A 7,683-nucleotide genomic window follows, 5' to 3' on the forward strand; every position below is an offset into this window, starting at 1 on the left:
CCAAAGGCGTCAAGATGTGATGGGTTTCCACTGCTTGCAGACTGGTGCGTGTGGCTAGACGTTTAACTGTCCCTCAAATGCCATCACATGGACTCTTACTATGAGCTGTGGAAAAAAAATGTCATTCTGCTTGGATGTTTAAGTCATCCTTATTGAAGCATAAGTCAAAAAAGTTTTTGTAGTTCTTGTATTGTGCCCTGTATTGTTCATTGTTCTTGTATGTAAACATACTACAATTTTGACAATAGTAAGTGTTTCATAACTACCATAATGAAGGCATGCACAGTTATGGCTACATGGTCACAGGTATCGCTAATAACGCACATGCTCACACAGTTTGAAGTGTCACAATCATCTTGCCTAAAATATACAACAAGCTGACAGTCACCATGTTCTTTGGTCCACTTCAGGGACATAACTTTTAAGCTTTTTCTGGCTCCTTTTTTGTGAGACAAGAAAGGATTACAGCATGTTTTCTGAAATTCTTCATATCTTAGCAGCAGAAGCTTTTCATGATGGTAGCAGACTGAGGTTTCAGAATCATTGGTTACTGCATTTGATACTTCAGTTCTCAGAATCAAAAATTATTTTTCTTCTGTAAAGTGGTCCCAGCTATGTAATCCAATGGTTTTTGAGTAGACATTAATATGGCAGTCCGTATTTAAAAGACTACCAAATGTGCACTTTTCATGAGCTGCTGCCATGATTGACTGTCTTTCTGTGTCTCCCTATCTCTGGAATGTTTCGGTTTTGGTCTCTCTAAAGGGAATCCCCTTCTCATCAGTTTCTGTTTTTCATTTCCTGTATGGGAGTTTTATCCCATTGCCTCAGTTTAGTTCACTTTTTTTTGGTATGGTTTTTAACAATGTGTAAATTATATATGCTGTACAGCAGTAATCGACTCCACTATGAAACAGAGTACCAGGCTGTTTTTTTTTGTTTTTTTGGTAGAAATTTATACCTTTTTTTTTTAAACACCCCCCCCCCAAAAAATGGGATCCCTAATGCCAATTGAATGTAGTGTTTTTAATTCTATTAGAAAAACGTGCGTTTTTGCGGTAACGCAAAACATGAGACAAAGTAATTTGGTTTGGATTTTTGGATTCAGGAGGAAGAGTAACCTTAGGGGTCCAAATTTTGTGTTTTATTCCTTAATAAACACCCGTGATACTTCAAATAAACTGGATAAAGAAGCCGCGATTAGTAAATTATTTAAATATTGATTTTTCAATTTTATTAATCAACTAATTGTCAGAGTCGAGATATTTGGCAGGAATAGTTGTTTTGACATCCTCTCAACTAAAATTTTTGGGGTAGAAATCTGAGATGGGTGGTGGACAACCCTGGTTGAACTGACATGGAATGACCCAATTGAAGTATTGGGAGTAATTTCAGCAAGTATAATTAAATTGGGTAAATTTTTGAGTGGTTACATTTTAGCACTCAAAAAATATTTATGAAGAAGCTCCTATACCATGCCAGTAGTTTGATATTTATTGTGTTGTTGTTTTTTTTTTTTTTTTCTTGCTCACACACCCTACCTTTAACGTTGGTTAATAAAATCCTTTGCCGGTTCAGCTTTACAGGACTGTTATAGCCCAGGAAAAAACACTCCATATAGCCACCCCATGGCTTGGTTAGGGGCAATGAAGCTTTAATACTAGATTTTAAGTTAAATAACTAAAACTGACTATTACCCTGTCTGTTACTAGGTAAATGGGAGTATAGGGTACTCGCTAAAAGTATTGTCTTCTTTGTTTTTTTAGAACCAGGTAAACTCAAAAAAACAACAACCTTCACCCCCCCCCCCCCCCAGATCTGTGCTAAAATTGTTACAATGTCATTAAGATTTAAATGGCCGATGGGCATATGTCTGCCATATGTCTGCGTGTGTGTATAAATGTGTGGATATAGATCGATATAAATATATTTCTATATATATCTCTAAAAATGCATGGCCAACACATTACTGATTCAACCAATCATATTACATTGTATAAATCAATGTAGTTTAAGTGCAAAGTAACATGATCATGACCATGATCTATATGAAATAGTTGATAATTAATGTAATGGAAGGTTTTTTTTTTTTTTCCTTTTTTAAATAACATTCGAATATAGTTCAAAATAAACCATTTTACAAACGGTTACAAAAACAAATTATGGCGTTTGATCCCCTTGCATAAATATATTGAGTATTACGGTATCTGGTCCTTCTCTGCACCACTAGTTTACATTTTCTATTTTTTTAAGTGGATTTTAAAGCTGACCTGCCACCTAAACACTAATGCATTTTAAACACATATCTGAACATACAACTTCTAATGAAACATTTGTTGTGTGTGGATTATATATTTACCTTTCTCCTTCAGGCTAAAGCCAACTAATTCCAGGATGAAGTTAACCATCTTCCCGGCAGCTATCGCTGTTAATGAGTGTCAACCACCCACATACCTCCCATCTGTCCTGAATGCTGGGAGATATGTTCAACACACCACCACTCTGAGCAGTAGGGCAGCAGTTAATGGAGGCCTTGTGCACTTGCCATGGGTGTGTGGCATGTTGACTGAGGCCAAGCGATTCAAAATTGTCAGGAACACCTACGGGGCATGTTGTCTTTCCTTCCTTTTTGGAGATGTGACTGTCTCAATTCCTTGAAACTTCAGAGTTTTCAGGTTTGCACCCATAGACTTAAGAGCAACATACTCACTGTGTTGCTGCCACATAGCTACCAGCTTTCAGTAGAATGACTCTTAAATCAAATTAGAGGAATGTCTGCAAACACAAACAGCTAATTTAAGTAACGCATAAGGCATTTATGACTGCATGGGAGGGGAACAGTTTTATATCTGATTTTTCTCAACAATGGTACAAGGTACAAAATAAATTTGTCTCCTCCAAATTGCAGGCCCACAATGTTCATGTGCATGGCAGTACGACTATATATACGGTAGCGCCTTAATTTTATTTTATTTTTGTTCAGACACTTTCTCTCGCACCTATATACTGTCGGTACGTATATTCAACTGATGGCAGCTGTTCAGCTATTGTTAATGGTAACAATTAAGAGTACCTCTCGAGATGTGCCATTCCCTACATCTCCCTTTACACTCCTCCAATAACATGGTCACATGGCACTGCTAAGTTTCATCTTTTTATTGATTTGGCTTTTGGACTATGACATTTTGTTCCCACCCCCAGACATTGCTTGTAAATGTGCATGGTAATGGGGGCCTCTTATTTAATATTGATATATATAGTTGCCAATCTGATCGTTTTAAATCAAGATGTTCAATTAGCTGGGTTTTTTTTGTGGTCAATGCACTTAAAATTAAATTCCTGCTGTCGCTAATTTTTGGGATGCCTTTCTTTTGCTCTCAGTGGATGCACATTTTCTTTGGCGCTCAAACTTGGCTGACTGGCTCCAGAATTCCACATAATTTTGTCCACACTAGTTATCTGCATCCACTGAAGGTATTCTAATCGCATTTATTGGTTTGTTTAGAACGCAACTGCCACTAATGCATCTGTTTGCGTCCTTTGCATTGGGATTCTACAAATTGGCCATGTGCAAGCATTTTATAGATATATGCTTTACTTTTTTATATCCTTTAAAAAGTTTATAATGTCACTACTGTGTGGAATTTCAGTTGTGTAGCTGCCATAGAACAACTTTTGATAGTAGAATCTAACACTTAAGAGGCCACTTTGTGTTCTGTATTAACCTTGCAGCAATGTGTCTGTGCACATTGCCAGCAATTATGGTAATGAAAAATTCTGTCATTTTTGCTCTAACCCCTGTGAGGTGCACGCAAAAATGAGCGAAGATCATTACCTATATCCTCACTTAGTAGCATAGCTACGGAGTTACTACTAAACCTTGCGGCTATTTAAATCTGCCCCAAAAACTGTTTTGTAGAAATTTTGCATGATCAGTGTCTTGATCATTAACTGTAGAGTAAAATATGTTTGAAATTAGCATATAGCTTTTTTAAAAAAAAAGGCAAACCTGAAACCTACATCATAAACCTTTCCCACGAAAAAATACACTACTTGTGGTCAAAGAAGCCAAATTCAGCTTTGAGTGACGACTACTACTAGATTTCTACAGGTTTATCACATCGAAGAATGTCAATCATTCATTGTTTTCTCTCCCAAAATGGTGTGTTATACCTAATCTTTCAGAAAAGTGTTGACTTGAAAAACATTGAACATTTATAATTGTAGCTAGCAAGTGTCCTGAGAAGTCTATGTAAACGATTTCATTATTGTACATATAGGGCGAAATTCAGTTGCAGGCTATGTGATTTCTCATATCTCAATCGCGAGGTGTCTCACGGACGTTTCAGAGACACCTCATGGCTAATTGAATCTCTCCCATACGGGCATATTCAGTTAGGATTTGCACCCGCGATTACACTTGGCTGCGCGTGTAAAGTGTTATTACGGTACCGCAACATTGGATTTCAGGGGTGCGAACGGAAATCCGCAATGTTGCGGTACCGGGACCCATGCACCTGAGCATAATCACTTGCATAAATCCTAATTGAATATGCCCCTAAGTGTCTTTTATGCAATGCATACTAGAATGAGCTGTGCTGTAGCTAATAATGTATTCAATGTAGTCATAGGACAGTACTTCACAACCAATGTGTCAAAATACCAGACTGATCGGGGGGTATTCAATTGTTCCTCCGGGCGCCGCCGGAACGAGCGCGTTAAAACTATTACCGTTTATACGGTAAACTTGCGCGTAAAAAACGTTAATACGGTAGTTTACTCGCTGAATTTCATCTCGCAGCTCAGGGAGCTGCGAGATGAAATTCAGCAAGTAATTACCATATAAACGGTAATAGTTTTAACGCGCTCGTTCCGGCGGCGCCCGGAGGAACAATTGAATACCCCCCATTGAGTCAGAAGAACCTTAATAATAGGGAGGACTCTTAGGGCATATTCAATTGTTTGCTTTCCGCGCCGCGGAAAAACTATACGGTAATAGTTAGCTGGATTTCAGCTCGCGGCTCAGAGAGCTGCAAGCTGAAATCCAGCGAGAAAATTACCGTATGAACTACTTTAACGAGCACTATTACCGTAGTAATGGTAATAGTGCGACGAGAGCGAGATTTTCGCCGTTTCTGCCGACAATTGAATATGCCCCTTAAGTTGAAGATGGGTATAATATGAGCTATTTTTTTTTTACTTGTAAAGTAAACAAATCTGTCCATTCTTTAGAATTTGAACAAACACCTTTTAATCTCAATGCTGGGGTTAAATATTAAATCTTTATACATTTACCTAAAGAGACTCATCATTTTTTTTATTTCTTTTAAGACAACTCCTATAAAATCAGAAATTAGAATTAAAAAACAAAACAAAAAACAAAACTGAATTTAAAATATTTACTTAGTTGTAGGAAAACTTAGAAATCTACTTGGCTAAACATTCATAATTCATTGCCCTTTTTATGTTGATGTAGGGCTGGCAGCCCCCATTTGCTTGTGATGTGGACAAACTGCACTTCACCCCACGGATCCAAAGACTTAATGAACTTGAGGTATTGTTTTATTTATACATTCGATAACTATAAATGAATGTCATATTTCAAATGTGTGTGCTAAATAATAAATTGTAGAAACTCTCATGTCTCACTTACTCAAAATGTCACAATTTTGTCTATTTACAGAATGGCACTATCAAATCATCTTGTGACTTAAGCTATATATGCTACTATTAAAGACTTATTATCCTTATATAGGTTTTATACATGGAAATATGCCCTATATCTTGTTTCTACAGTTGTGTGTCAGTGTAAGATGGCATGAAATCTCTTCAAGGAACTGGGTACATGTTTGCTTAAATTGAAATTAAGCCTCGAGGAAAGTGACCTGTATTGTCTTGTTTGTCTTTGATTGTTAGAAAAAGCTCCCTTTAACTGGAAAGTTTAATACACCCATATTATTATAAATGTTTGTCTCGCATGTCAAGTCACTGAATTGAATCAATGAACAAGCTGCATTTCAAGCAGACATCTATACTGTCAGTTTTTTTTAATAAATCCTCTACCATTCAATTTAAAAAAAAAAAAAAAAAAGTTAAAAGCAGTTTGTCTATATAATGTTGTTTGTGCTCAACATACATTGTACATTATCACACATTTTGAGAGATAATGGCACATTCTTGATAGCAAAGACTGAGACTACAAAACTGATTTGCTTGTATAAAGCATCCATTTGTAAAGTCTATATAGGACTACAGTGTGGCTCAATTTAACGAGGACTGTTCTGGTGTCTGTTACCTGAAAGCTGTAAGTCAGAATTTTCCAAGTGTTCAGAATCCGGAATTTCTGAATCATCAGTTTTTATAGAAATATTGTTCTTTAGGTGTTTTTATTGGATATAGCATCCAAAAGGAATAAAGAAGTTAAAATTATAGACAAGTTCATGTTGGAGGAATTTCTTAGTTTTCAATTAAAAAAATAAATAAAACTTTTGGGTGCAAAATTGCGACAGGGAAAGTTATAAATTGAAATTCATTTTAAAATGAGTATAGTTGTTCTCCAAATTAAATGGAGCTGCATTTCAAAAACGCAGGAACATGGTGAAGAAAGCTGAATTTTAAATTAATTACCAGTTTGTATTTACCTAACCCATATAAGCCTGACGTGATGGGTTAGGGGGTGCTTCAAGCATATTAGGCTAGTGTGGCCTGAACCCTTAATCAGGCTCTTACAATGCAGGTGAAATTGTTCGTGTTAACCTGAAAACTACAGCTCTCCTGTTAAAGCGTCACCTTCCCACTTCATTACAGATTGTTTTAAGCTCCACCCACAGTTTAGGACAATGATTCTAATGGGATCTGATGAAAATCAAGTCAGTGGCATCATCAGCCATGCCCATGTGTTTGAATCTACCAATCCACATTGCATTTGTGCAAAGCAAATATGCCTAGCACTCAGCCACTGTCTCCTTGTTTAGATAGAGAAGCGCGTTCAATCTGGCAACCTGTTGCAGTTGCTCATGGTGCTCATTTTTTAGCTTAAACACACCAGTTGACTCATTTATACTATTTAACCCATTAATACAGCATTGCAGATATATTAATGTAATATACAGTGCCTTTATTTGCTCTTTAAGTGAACTGTTCCTCCAAATATATTGTGGGGAAAAAGGAAAGGAACTACAAATTAAAAAATGTGTATATAAATAATATTCCCCTGCTCCTCCCTTAGCTATTACATTTACAGAGCTCTTGTTTTAATAGTGCCCCTAAGTCAGGGGCGGATCCAGAAGTTAATTGTACCGGGGCAATTTAGGAGGGGTGATTTAGCCCCGCCCCCTTTTTGACACCTAAGGCTGCTGACGGCTGCACACTATGTGCAGATCCGTTCAGCAGAGAGAGTTAGGGAGAGAGTCCTGCCCGGCTGCTCTGATTGTGTCAATCTCCCTAACTCTCCCTAACTCTCTCTGCTGAACAGATCTGCACATAGTGTGCAGCCGCCGGCAGCAAGCCCCTGCTAGGGGGGGGCGATCGCCACTAAATCTCCATATGAACCATATGAACTGATGTTATAATCTATTTCCAAACTGTAACAAATTACTGGTCGGCAAACAAAGGGGGAACGACATAAAAAAAGTGACTGCAGGCATTTATTGTGATCTTGACTTAATTAATTTTCTAACTGAA

General features: G+C 37.3%; 1 long non-coding RNA gene across 1 annotated transcript in view; it reads left to right on the forward strand.

The window, feature by feature from the left end:
• The window catches only part of LOC142138767 (uncharacterized), a 14,519-nt gene extending 8,964 nt beyond the window's left edge, over positions 1 to 5,555 (forward strand). The window contains exon 3 of the long non-coding RNA XR_012688112.1: positions 5,477 to 5,555. This is a non-coding gene — a long non-coding RNA (uncharacterized LOC142138767). The remainder of the gene's footprint in view (positions 1 to 5,476) is intronic.
• Positions 5,556 to 7,683: the final 2,128 nt, after the last annotated feature.

Source organism: Mixophyes fleayi, chromosome 2, assembly GCF_038048845.1.
Source record: "Mixophyes fleayi isolate aMixFle1 chromosome 2, aMixFle1.hap1, whole genome shotgun sequence".
NCBI lineage: Eukaryota > Metazoa > Chordata > Amphibia > Anura > Limnodynastidae > Mixophyes > Mixophyes fleayi.